The sequence below is a fragment of the Aegilops tauschii genome, chromosome 5 (assembly GCF_002575655.3).
Source record: "Aegilops tauschii subsp. strangulata cultivar AL8/78 chromosome 5, Aet v6.0, whole genome shotgun sequence".
NCBI classification, from domain to species: Eukaryota; Viridiplantae; Streptophyta; class Magnoliopsida; order Poales; family Poaceae; genus Aegilops; species Aegilops tauschii.
In genome coordinates this window covers 84,127,428-84,141,268 of record NC_053039.3, presented here as the reverse complement: position 1 = coordinate 84,141,268, position 13,841 = coordinate 84,127,428, and the positions used below count along the sequence as shown (strand labels likewise).

At 40.4% G+C, this 13,841-nt stretch overlaps 1 pseudogene; it reads left to right on the top strand.

Annotated features, from left to right (window-relative positions):
* Positions 1 to 12,430: 12,430 nt before the first annotated feature.
* LOC109757731 (uncharacterized) lies at positions 12,431 to 13,482 on the top strand (annotated as a pseudogene).
* Positions 13,483 to 13,841: the final 359 nt, after the last annotated feature.

Sequence of the window (13,841 nt, the reverse complement as noted above, 5' to 3'; positions counted from 1 at the left end):
GTTTCGAGAGTGCCCAACTTCACCACCCGCTCTTAGATTCCAGAATTCGTGGCCTGAGCTTCATTCATTGATTTATTCGGGTGCATTCCTTTTGCACCCCGGTTATGAAATTCCATACTCATTAAGTGCTAGCCCCCTTCATCGTCAGATTTAGGTTCACCGCTAGCATAGCATTCTCAAATGCAGATTGCTCCCCACTTGAGCTACCATACTTTGTCGGATTTATGACAGATCCCCCTATCATAGTTCTCCCTATAGATATAGAGATTGCCCTGGTGTTATTAGTACACCTACCCTTAGCTATCAATATCAAAATCCCTACTTGTCTTTGGGTTCAACAATGCACACTAACGAGATGAAATCTACGCCCAGCGGGGTAGTTGTCCTTGTCCTCGGTTTAGTAACGTAAGTAGTGGAAATATCTGTTTCAGTTCCGGGAATCAGATCGGTTCCTTCCTCTGTTAAGGCTTTGGTTTCATCGTATTGACTACGAAAGGTACGGTGTAGGTTCCCATGATCTTTCCTACGATTTCTACGAATAGATGACTACGACTAATGCTAGAGCAAAGGTAAAGGACAATGAAGCAGCAATAAACAGATTGAAGAGCTATTAGTATAGCAAGTATTAATTCAACAATTAGTTAGTTTGGGAAGACTGCTTTTCCTGGATTGATGGCGAGCCTGGAAGCCATGCTTCTCCACTGGGGACTAATTCCATAAACAAGTTGTTCTATCTCAAAAATCATTTTAGGAATGAATGAGAATTTCGTTAGATTTCGTATACAAGGTAATGCATTGTACCTCCGGCTCATTTTCTCCAATCTCTGAATTTCTGCGAAACGAATTGGCATATAGAGAATAGGTTTCTGGCATGACCAACATGAAATTCACAGATCCGATACAAGAAAGGATCGATTCAAACAACAATTCTTAGGCGTCTCTCGATATTGTAGCAACCTACACGCCTGTCTAACCAATGTAGTTCTGTCGTCAAGTTGCTCTGCTTGTTTGTTCTGATCTTTCCATTTCATGTAAAGCACAGGAACGCAGTGGATCGTTCCCCCCTGAAACCTATAGATAGGGAGCTCCCAATAGAAGGGAGTAACCGAAATCAAGCTTGCTCACTGAGCATAAGAACATTGAAAGCAGGCGGACTATCAACAGCATTTCGATTATTTATTTGGGCAAAGCCAAGGTATCACTTCAGGAAGAAATGCTGTTTCAAATCACAAATGAGTTGGAATGGTCAATTTGGTTTTTCAGCTACTAGTACACTCGCTATGAAATCCTAGATCTTCTTGTGATCTGTCTCCACACCATTGAGAAATATTTGGATCAATGATAGTAGAGGTAGGCAAGAAAAGCTACTCAAAGGGGACGGCACAATGATCGAGTTCGTGCTCGGGGAGTGCCATGTCTAGCTAGTTCGTGCAGACACCCGCCCTTTCCAATCAATGGAGAATGGTTACTAGAGCTAGCGCATGTCCCACTTTAGAACACTAAGAACGTAATAAGACTAGCCGGGACGAATGCACTCAGTGTTAGTCCGATCACCTCGGCTAAAATTATCTTCCCTTTATTAATGACCAAGGGTATCCATATCATGATATGTAGATACAAGAGGGCAGAGGCATTGATGCGGGTAGGATGCGTGTCTGCTTTCCTGTTGTTTGAAGGAGTAGATACATTCATTTCCTTTTGCCAGAGTGAGAGTGAGAGTTGTGTGGGATGTTGACAATCACTATCTCGTGAAGTCACGAGCGTAAACCATACATAGTTCCAGCAAAGCGCAAAGACGATGGTGAAAACCTTTGTTCTTGTCCGGCCGATGTTGTTCAAAGAAAACCTGGACAATGAGGGGCAGGTTATATTCCCTTTCTTCTGATCGATTGAGGAATCGCTGATAATGACACCGCGTCTGTAGCATCTACTGCTATTGCAAGGCCCGAAGCACGTGGGAGAATGTTCGTTTTTTCTGGATCGGATTAGCAAAAGCAAGCAAGTGTGTGATGTGGCGGGGAAGCCTAAAAGAAGCTTTTGAGGCAGTGTGGTGACGTCTGTTTGGCGCGTGGGAATTAACTAATCTAATGATATATTGGTAACTGCCTGTGGGTCCGCACACTACTCCTTATGTTCAGCTAAAAAGCCTTCCGGGTCGAATTTATTAAGAAATAATCAAAGATTAGAATGCCAATGTGTTAGAATGTCAATGGGAGCTTTCACAAAGCCAAGTCACAAATAAAATGAAGAAGTGCTACTGCCAACAGACGCAACCACGGATCCCGATTCAGAAGATTCTGAGAAAGGCGAGTTAGTTATCACATGAGAGCCATAAGAGCTCTCCAGGAGAGTGATCGCCCGGTGTGACTGATCCAATTTATAGTCGCATTCAAGGGTCCACACGGGTGGTAAATTCCAAATAATATTTGGATATCTCGAAGAGAACCCCAATAGAACCATTTAGATACTTTGATGAGAACATATAGAACCATAATGGTGAGCCACTACGCGTCGACGCCAGGTCAATTTATAGTTCTAGTCTACTGGACCTAATTCATAGTCGCATTTATTACACTTTTACAAGACGAAAGCGATGGTGGTTAGAACGCGCTAGACTGGCTGATGCTATAGATTTTCTCCATCCAGAGTCACCCAAAAGGACCTTATCTGTTGAATGATCGGTTTTATCCTCGAAGTCTTTCTAGCCCGCCCGTACCAAACTAGTCTTCTTTCAAAGATGTGGATCCAACAAAAGTGTAGATCCAATTAACAATTAACCGCAAATAAGGGTTTTAGGAGAGTCATTATCTCCCTATAGGCACATCGGTGGAAGAAACTCCTAAAGCAGGGAAGCACGATCTTGTTGCTTCTTCTGTTCTTGAGGATCTACGCCTGTGGTTAGCGAGGCTACAGAACACAATAAAATAGCATTAAATACCAGAGAGATCCGTGGGCCCATTACCAGTTTTGGCATGTTACTAGTTTTGGTCATAATGTTAGCCATTTTAGGCCTATCAAATTCAATGAACAAGTTTTGCATGGAGTCGATAAAGACAGTGATATGATTGCCACATAATAATAATGAGTCAGTACCAAAGAGTACGAGGATAGGCCAAGCCTTCCACAAGTTCCTCGCTAAACAGTGTCTCATCTACGCTTCATTTTATACGTTTTGTAAATAAAAAGGCCACGATAGACCATCTGATGCTAGCTCCTCAAATCATTGGCCAGAGAGGGAAATGGATACAGCAAGTCTCCCCTCATCTACCAGAACGTGTTTGGAGTTATCTTCACTCCCATGCATGGCTAGACAACCGAAAAACAACCTAGCAAAGATGACTTCTCTTGGGCAACGCAAGGACAAGTAGCTCTTATTATGAAACACAACACAAGTTGCCATAACCCAAGTCAATATGATAACTCGATCATCCAGGTCTTGCCTGTGTCAGCTTCTTTCTTTGGATCAATGAAGACTTCGGCACCCTTGATCTGATCAATATAAATGAAAGATACATCCGTCTTTCCTTCTCCTTCGAAGGTTAGGTATCCGCTCGTTAGTTCAGCGCCGCATAAATACTGACTTTAAAAGGGGCGACTCCCGCCTGTGCTTAAGTTGTTTCAAGCTTGTAAAGACTCGCGATCGGAAGATTGACCTGGTTTTCTTTCAGCTGAAACTCTACCTAATGGTTCAGATTCCCCGGGTCCATGGGTCCATGGCCGCTTAGCTTAGATAGCCTTGTTAGAGACATGAATGCGGGGTTCGGTTTCCAATTGATTTGTATTCACCGGGACCTCCCCTTATTGGATTTTCTCCACTTTTCTAGTTGCTGTGGAAAGAATGTTGAGCAAATGAGTTTAAGGGGTGGTTTTCTGTTTACTTTTTTTAGCCTACGTCGTCTCTCTTCCAGAACCTCACAATCATCAGTGTATGAAGTTTCATGATGAATATTGGTTTCACATTTTATTGCTTATGTGAGGAAATATCAATTTGGAACTCGAATTTGTATTTGAGTTATGATGAGGAGTGACGTAGATTCGCATTGTTGAAGAAAGCGAAGAAAAAGGATGCTGCTATGGCTTGCTTGTGGCTCTTTCTTCTATTGCCTAGTCTCAGGCATGATAGTTTCAATTTCTTTTGGAAAGCAAGTGCAGCTCAGTCATAAGTGTTAGTAATAGCATGAAGTAAGTTGTCGGTGGCCGGCATTAGGTAAAAGGAAAAGCTTCTCAAAAGCATCCGGAAATATCATAGAATGGTGATCGAGATCACTGATACGTCTCCAACGTATCTATAATTTTTGATTGTTCCATGCTATTATATTATCCATCTAGGATGTTTTATATGCATTTATATGCTATTTTATATGATTTTTGGGACTAACCTATTAACCTAGAGCCCAGTGTCAGTTTTTGTTTTTTTCCTTGTTTTTGAGTATCGCAGAAAAGGAAAACCAAACGGAGTCCAATTGACCTGAAAATTGATGGAGCTTATTTTTGGACCAGAAGAAGCCCACGGAGCATCGGAGTTGGACCAGAAGAGTCCCGGGCTACCCATGAGGGTGGGGGCGCGCCCCCTGCCTCGTGGACAGCCCGGAGACCCCCCTGACTTGTTCCCGACACCAATACCTCTCATATATACCCAAACTTCCAGAACATAACCTAGATCGGGAGTTCTGCCGCCGCAAGCCTTTGAGTCCACCGAAAACCAATCTAGACCCGTTCTGGCACCCTGCCGGAGGGGGATTCCTCACTGGTGGCCATCTTCATCATCCCGACGATCTCCATGACGAGGCGGGAGTAGTTCACCCTCGGGGCTGGGGGTATGTACTAGTAGCTATGTGTTTGATCTCTCTCTCTCTCTCGTGTTCTTGATCCGGCACGATCTTGATGTATCGCGAGCTTTGCTATTATAGCTGGATCTTATGATGTTTCTCCCCCTCTACTCTCTTGTAATGGATTGAGTTTTCCCTTTGAATTTATCTTATCGGATTGAGTCTTTAAGGATTTGAGAACACTTGATGTATGTCTTGCATGTGCTTATCTATGGTGACAATGGGATATTCACGTGATCTACTTGATGTATGTGTTCGTGATCAACTTGCGGGTTCGGTGACCTTGTGAACTTATGCATAGGGGTTGGCACACGTTTTCGTCTTGACTCTCCGGTAGAAACTTTGGGGCACTCTTTGACGTTCTTTGTGTTGGTTGAATAGATGAATCTGAGATTGTGTGATGCATATCGTATAATCGTACCCACGGATACTTGAGGTGACATTGGAGTATCTAGGTGACATTAGGGTTTTGGTTGATTTGTGTCTTAAGGTGTTTTTCTAGTACGAACTCTATGATAGATCGAACGGAAAGAATAGCTTCGTGTTATTTTACTACGGACTCTTGAATAGATTGATCAGAAAGAATAACTTTGAGGTGGTTTTGTACCCTACAATAATCTCTTCGTTTGTTCTCCGCTATTAGTGACTTTGGAGTGACTCTTTGTTGCATGTTGAGGGATAGTTATATGATCCAATTATGTTATTATTGTTGAGAGAACTTGCACTAGTGAAAGTATGAACCCTGGGCCTTGTTTCCTAGCATTGCAATACCGTTTACGCTCACTTTTATCATTAGTCACCTTGCTGTTTTTATATTTTCATATTACAAAAACCTATATCTACCATCCATATTGCACTTGTATCACCATCTCTTCGCCGAACTAGTGCACCTATACAATTTACCATTGTATTGGGTGTGTTGGGGACACAAGAGACTGTTTGTTATTTGGTTGCAGGGTTGCTTGAGGGAGACCATCTTCATCCTATGCCTCCCATGGATTGATAAACCTTAGGTCATCCACTTGAGGGAATTTTCTACTATCCTACAAACCTCTGCACTTGGAGGCCTAACAACGTCTACAAGAAGAAGGTTGCGTAGTAGACATCAAGCAGTTTCTGGCGCCGTTGCCGGGGAGGTTAGTGCTTGAAGGTATATCTTTAGATGTTGCAATCGAATCTTTTTGTTTCTTGTTTTATCACTAGTTTACTCTATAAAAGATAACTACCAAAAAATGGAATTAAGGTTGCCTCATATGCTTCATCTTTTTAATATCTTTCATGAGTATAAGGATTCCGATAATTGTGCTCAATTGCTAGAGGAAGAATGCATTAGAATGTTTGGCACTAAATCTTTGAATGATGAGCATGATTGCAATGTTGTTAGTATGAACTCTTTGAATATCCATAGTACTAATGATGATTGCACTAGTCATGATGAAAATGTCTCTTATAAGCATGTCAACTTTTATGGAGTGCAGAGAGTTTGCAAGTACACACCAAATAGGGAAGATAGATTTTGCAAGAGGCATAAGTATTTAGAAACCAAATGGTTGCAAGAGAGGCTAGATGTTTGTGCTGAAAATTTAAAATTTCTTCGCCATACTTGTGAACTTTGCAATGAACATGGTCATTTAAATCTCAAATGCAAATTGTTTCATGATCGAATTGTGTCCAAAAATTGTGATGACTTGATTTCCCTTGCACATCATAATGAACTTAGTTTGCTTTTGGGTTATGAAGAAATGAAACGTATAACTAAGGATCTTCCAGAATTTGTCCTTGATAAAGTTCTTGATTTTGATCTAGAAGAAATTTTTATGTATTGTGCGGTGAATTGCATTGAAAATCCTTATATTGCCAATTACATAAAGACAAGAAAACAAATAGAAGATGAAGAAAATACTAACGAAAGGGAAGAGACTTCCCAATATGCTCCTATTATTTCTTATGATGAATCAGGTAACGAGGAGGAGCCTTCTGTTCAACCAATCTCATCAATAAGGAGCTCAAAAAAGAGGGTTATACCCACACATGATGTGAAGAATAAAAAGAAAAGACGGAGAAGCAAAAGTAGAAAGGTATCCCTCCCAAATGATGTTGCTCCTACTACTCATTGTGATGATGATAATTGCTATACTATTGCTGCTATCCATACTATTAATGATGAGAGTGATTATGCTTATGATATGAAAAGGCCCAAGCTTGGGGATGCTATGTTTGATGAGAATGACATGTTTGAGAATATATTTTCTGCAATTAATGTTTGTCCCAAGCTTGGGGATGCTATGTTTAATGAAGATGATATTTCTAGCCTCCCAAGTTTTGATATGCAAATTTGTTATGATGATAGCATGCCTCCTACTTATGATGGTTATATTGATGAAAGTGGGTTTGGAAGAGTGTCAACTTTAGGAAGTAATGATCCCACTATTTTGGAGGATGTTGAATCTTATTGTGATAATTATGAAAGCGGATTTGGAGAGGTCATGACTTTATTTAGTAATGATTCCACTATCTTAGAAAAGGTTTCAATTGATTATGATGAGAACAAAGTTGCTACTTATGATGATTATTGTGTTGATACTTATGCTATAAAAAGTAGTGATGATTATATTCATAAAACTTGTCATGATTATGAGTACCCCTTCTCTGAACATTACTCTTTTAATGTGGGAACAATTTATAGTATTCGAGTCTCTTATGATACTCCCACTATTCCTAATGAGAAGAAATTTGCTTATGTGGAGAGTAGTAAAATTTCTATGCTTGTGCATCATGAAAAGAATGTTTTATGTGCTGGTTATATGGTTGAATTCATTCATGATGCTACTGAAAATTATTATGAGGGAGGAACATATGCTTGTAGGAATTGCAATAATATCAAGTTTCCTCTCTATGTGCTTAAAGTTTCAAAGTTATGCTTGTTTTGCCTTCCTATGCTAGTTGATTATTGTTCCCATAAGTTGTTTGCTCACAAAATCCCTATGCATAGGAAGTGAGTTAGACTTAAATGTGCTAGCCATATTCTTCATGATGTTCTCTTTATGTTTCAATTCTTATCTTTTATGTGAACATCATTGAAATCATCATGCCTAGCTAGGGGCGTTAAACGTTAGCGCTTGTTGGTAGGCACCCCCAACCTTATTTTTGTTCCTTGCTTTTTGCTCCTGTTTAGCAATAAATAATCTATCTAGACTCTGGTTAGATGTGGTTTTATGTTTTAATTAGTGTTTGTGCCAAGTAGAACCTTTGGGAAGACTTGGGTAAAGTCTTTATGATCATGCTGTAAAAACAGAAACTTTAGCGCTCACGAGATGTGCTGCAATGTTTTATTGGAGAGTGCTTTTAGGTTGATTATTTTTGAAGATGATTAATAGACAAATTCCTCAGGTCAACCAATTTAGTTCATAATTTTTGGAGTTCCATAAGTATACGTTTGATACATATTACTACAGATTATTCTGTTTTTGACAGATTCTGTTTTCTATGTGTTATTTGCTTATTTTGATGAATCTATGAGTAGTATCGGAGGGTATGAACCATAGAGAAGTTGGAATACAGTATATATTACACCAATATGAATTTAGAATGAGTTCACAACAGTACCAAAAGTGGTGATTTATTTTCTTATACTAACGGAGCTTACGAGTTTTCTGTTAAGTTTTGTGTTGTGAAGTTTTCATGTTTTGGGTAAAGATTCGATGGACTATGGAATAAGGAGTGGCAAGAGCCTAAGCTTGGGGATGCCCAAGGCACCCCAAGGTAATATCCAAGGACAACCAAGAGCCTAAGCTTGGGGATGCCCCGGATGGCATCCCCTCTTTCGTCTTCGTTCATCGGTAACTTTACTTGGAGCTATATTTTTATTCACCACATGATATGTGTTTTGATTGGAGCGTCATTTTATTTTATTTTGTTTTTCTTGCTGTTTGAATAAAATACCAAGATCTGAAATTATTAAATGTTAGAGAGTCTTCACATATTTGCATGATTATTCGACTACTCATTGGTCTTCACTTATATCTTTCAGAGTAGTTTGTCGTTTGCTCTAGTGCTTCACTTATATCTTTTAGAGCACGACGGTGGTTTTATTTTGAAGAAATAGATGAACTCTCATGCTTCACTTATATTAGTTTGAGAGTCCTAAACAGCATGGTAATTTGCTTTGGTTATGAAACTAGTCCTAATATGATAGGCATCCAAGATGGATATAATAAAAACTTTCATATAAAGTACATTGAATACTAAGAGAAGTTTGATACTTGATGATTTTTTTGAGATATAAAGATGGTGATATTAAAGTTGTGATAGTTGAGTAATTGTGAATTTGATAAATACTTGTGTTGAAGTTTGCTAGTCCTGTAGCATGCACGTATGGTAACCGTTGTGTAACAAATTTGAAACATGAGGTGTTCTTTGATTGTCATCCTTATGAGTGGCGATCGGGGACGAGCGATGGTCTTTTCCTACCAATCTATCCCCCTAGGAGCATGCGTGTAGTGCTTGGTTTTTGATGACTTGTAGATTTTTGCAATAAGTATGTGAGTTCTTTATGACTAATGTTGAGTCCATGGATTATACGCACTCTCACCCTTCCATCATTGCTATTCTCTTCGGTACCGTGCATTGCCCTTTCTCACCTTGAGAGTTGGTGCAAACTTAGTCGGTGCATCCAAACCCCGTGATACGATACGCTCTATCACACATAAACCTCCTTATATCTTCCTCAAAACAGCCACCATACCTACCTACTATGGCATTTCCATAGCCATTCCGAGATATATTGCCATGCAACTTTCCACCGTTCCGTTTATTATGACACGCTTCATCATTGTCATATTGCCTTGCATGATCATGTAGTTGACATCGTATTTGTGGCAAAGCCACCATGCATATTATTTCATACATGTCACTCTTGATTCATTGCCCATCCCGGTACACCGCCGGAGGCATTCATATAGAGTCATACTTTGGTCTAGTATCGAGTTGTAATCATTGAGTTGTAAATAAATAGAAGTGTGATGATCATCATTAATAGAGCATTGTCCCAAAAAAAGAGAAAGGCCAAATAAAAAAAGGAAGGCCCAAAAAATAAAAAGGGACAATGCTACTATCCTTTTTCCACACTTGTGCTTCAAAGTAGCACCATGATCTTCATGATAGAGAGTCTCTTGTTTTGTCACTTTCCTATACTAGTGGGAATTTTTCATTATAGAACTTGGCTTGTATATTCCAACGATGGGCTTCCTCAAATGCCCTAGGTCTTCGTGAGCAAGCAAGTTGGATGCACACCCACTTAGTTTCTTTTGTTGAGCTTTCATACATTTATAGCTCTAGTGCATCCGTTGCATGGCAATCCCTACTCCTTGCATTGACATCAATTGATGGGCATCTCCCTAGCCCGTTGATTAGCCGCATCAATGTGAGACTTTCTCCTTTTTTGTCTTCTCCTCATAACCCCCATCATCATATTCTATTCCACCCATAGTGCTATATCCATGGCTCACGCTCACGTATTGCGTGAAGGTTGAAAAAGTTTGAGATTACTAAAGTATGAAACAATTGCTTGGCTTGTCATCGGGGTTGTGCATGATGAGAGAATTCTTGTGTGACAAAAATGGAGCATGACCAAACTATATGATTTTGTAGGGATGAACTTTCTTTGGCCATGTTGTTTTAAGAAGACATGATTGCTTAGTTAGTATGCTTGAAGTATTATTATTTTTATGTCAATATTAAACTTTTATCTTGAATCTTATGGATATGAATATTCATGCCACAATAAAGAAAATTACATTGATAAATATGTTAGGTAGCATTCCACATCAAAAATTCTGTTTTTATCATTTACCTACTCGAGGACGAGCAGGAATTAAGCTTGGGGATGCTTGATACGTCTCCAACGTATCTATAATTTTTTATTGTTCCATGCTATTATATATCCATCTAGGATGTTTTATATGCATTTATATGCTATTTTATATGATTTTTGCGACTAACCTATTAACCTAGAGCCCAGTGCCAGTTTCTGTTTTTTTCCTTGTTTTTGAGTATCGTAGAAAAGGAAAACCAAATGGAGTCCAATTGACCTGAAAATTGACAGAGCTTATTTTTGGACCAGAAGAAGCCCACGGAGCATCGGAGTTGGACCAGAAGAGTCCCGGGCTGCCCACGAGGGTGGGGGCGCGCCCACCCCCCTGGGCGCGCCCCCTGCCTCGTGGACAGCCCGGAGACCCCCCCTGACTTGTTCCCGACGCCAATACCTCTCATATATACCCAAACTTCCAGAACATAACCTAGATCGGGAGTTCCGCCGCCGCAAGCCTCTGAGTCCATCGAAAGCCAATCTAGACCCGTTCCGGCACCCTGTCAGATGGGGAATCCCTCACCGGTGGCCATCTTCATCATCCCGGCGATCTCCATGACGAGGAGGGAGTAGTTAACCCTCAGGGCTGAGGGTATGTACCAGTAGCTATGTGTTTGATCTCTCTCTCTCTCTCGTGTTCTTGATTCGGCACGATCTTGATGTATCGCGAGCTTTGCTATTATAGCTGGATCTTATGATGTTTCTCCCCCTCTACTCTCTTGTAATGGATTGAGTTTTCCCTTTGAATTTATCTTATCGGATTGAGTCTTTAAGGATTTGAGAACACCTGATGTATGTCTTGGATGTGCTTACCTGTGGTGACAATGGGATATTCACGTGATCTACTTGATGTATGTTTTGGTGATCAACTTGCGGGTTCCGTGACCTTGTGAACTTATGCATAGGGGTTTGCACACGTTTTCGTCTTGACTCTCCGGTAGAAACTTTGGGGCACTCTTTGAAGTTCTTTGTGTTGGTTGAATAGGTGAATCTGAGATTGTGTGATGCATATCGTATAATCATACCCACGGATACTTGAGGTGACATTGGAGTATCTAGGTGACATTAGGGTTTTGGTTGATCTGTGTCTTAAGGTGTTATTCTAGTACGAACTCTATGATAGATCGAATGGAAAGAATAGCTTCGTGTTATTTTACTACGGACTCTTGAATAGATTGATCAGAAAGAATAACTTTGAGGTGGTTTCGTACCCTACAATAATCTCTTCATTTGTTCTCCGCTATTAGTGACTTTGGAGTGACTCTTTGTTGCATGTTGAGGGATAGTTATATGATCCAATTATGTTATTATTGTTGGGATAACTTGCACTAGTGAAAGTATGAACCCTAGGCCTTGTTTCCTAGCATTGCAATACCGTTTACGCTCACTTTCATCATTAGTTACCTTGCTGTTTTTATATTTTCAGATTACAAAAACCTATATCTACCATCCATATTGCACTTGTATCACCATCTCTTCACCGAACTAGTGCACCTATACAATTTACCATTGTATTGGGTATGTTGGGGACACAAGAGACTGTTTGTTATTTGGTTGCAGGGTTGCTTGAGAGAGACCATCTTCATCCTACGCCTCCGACGGATTGATAAACCTTAGGTCATCCACTTGAGGGAAATTTGCTACTGTCCTACAAACCTCTGCACTTGGAGGCCCAACAACGTCTATAAGAAGAAGGTTGCCTAGTAGACAGCAATCACCTTCACGGGAATCATCCTCTGCAAAATGGGGGAAGGGAACCAATCAAGTCACCAAGAAGTTCCCGAAACTTGGTTTAGTATTAAGGTTCTTCTCTTCCAACGTTTAGTATTCAAGTTCTTCTCTTCCAGCCCCCCGGCCGCTCTTTGATAAGGAAAGTTTTCATTTCTCAAATAAAAAATGACAAATATGGTTCGATGGCTCTTCTCCACTAGCAGGTTTACTGCTTTCTATTTGCACTTTTGTATTAAGTTTCCTTATATATACGAATTTTTTTATTATTTTCTATTTATCTATGTTTACTTATAGTGCGTTTTATTTCTATTATTCTTCTCCCAATTTTAAATATTTTCGGAGCCTCCTCGATTATTACTCTTCCTCCAGAGATTCACGATCCCCAAGCTCTAGCTCATTTAGCAGGGCTAAACTTCTATCTGAGCCTTTACGAGCAGGATCCTGGATGGGTTACATCATTCAGAATGAGCTTAATCACAATACCCCTCTGGAATGCTGTCTAGTATGCGACAAGATGTCATTCAGGAATTTTTGGCGCTTTATCAAAGAACAGGGCCTTATCTACTGATCGAGCCCTACTTGGTCGATGAAGCGCTTCGTTCCTATCTGGACCATATTCACGCAACTGATTCTTTCACTGTTCTCCAAGCGTCTTACCAAGATCCGCGGGAGAATGAGGGAGGATCTGTTTTCTTTAGAAATGTTGTTTCCCACAACAGGGATCTCCTTGAGGCGGAAAGCTCCGCAAGGAGGTGCCTGGAAGTGGAACAGAGGATCCGATGGCAAGAAATCCCCAAGAGCAAGGCAAGTCTCGAAAGAGCTGAGCACGAGCATGCTCTCGACTTGTTTAAGTCGGAGGATCTTAGAAGGGAATTAGAAAAAAAAAGAGCGGGGTAGCTCAGTAATTCTGATTCTTTTCTCTTCCAGCCCCCGGGCGGGCCCCTCTTTCTTTTCTCTTCCAGCCCCCCGGCCCCTCTTTGATAAGGAAAGTCTTCATTTCTCAAATAAAAAATGACAAATATGGTTTGATGGCTCTTCTCTACTAACCACAAGGATATTGGGACTCTATTTCATCTTCGGTGCCATTGCACGAGTGATGGGCACATGCTTCTCCGTACTGATTCGTATGGAATTAGCCCGACACGATGATCAAATTCTTATTGGGAATCATCAACTTTATAATGTTTTAATAACGGCTCATGCTTTCTTAATGATCTTTTTTATGGTTATGCCGGCGATGATAGGTGGATTTTGTAATTGGTTTGTTCCGATTCTGATAGGTGCGCCTGACATGGCATTTCCACGATCAAATAATATATCATTCTCGTTGTTGCCACCAAGTCTCTTCCTCCTATTAAGCTCAGCCTTAGTAGAAGTGGGCAGCGGCACTAGGTGGACAGTCTATGTAGCGACCC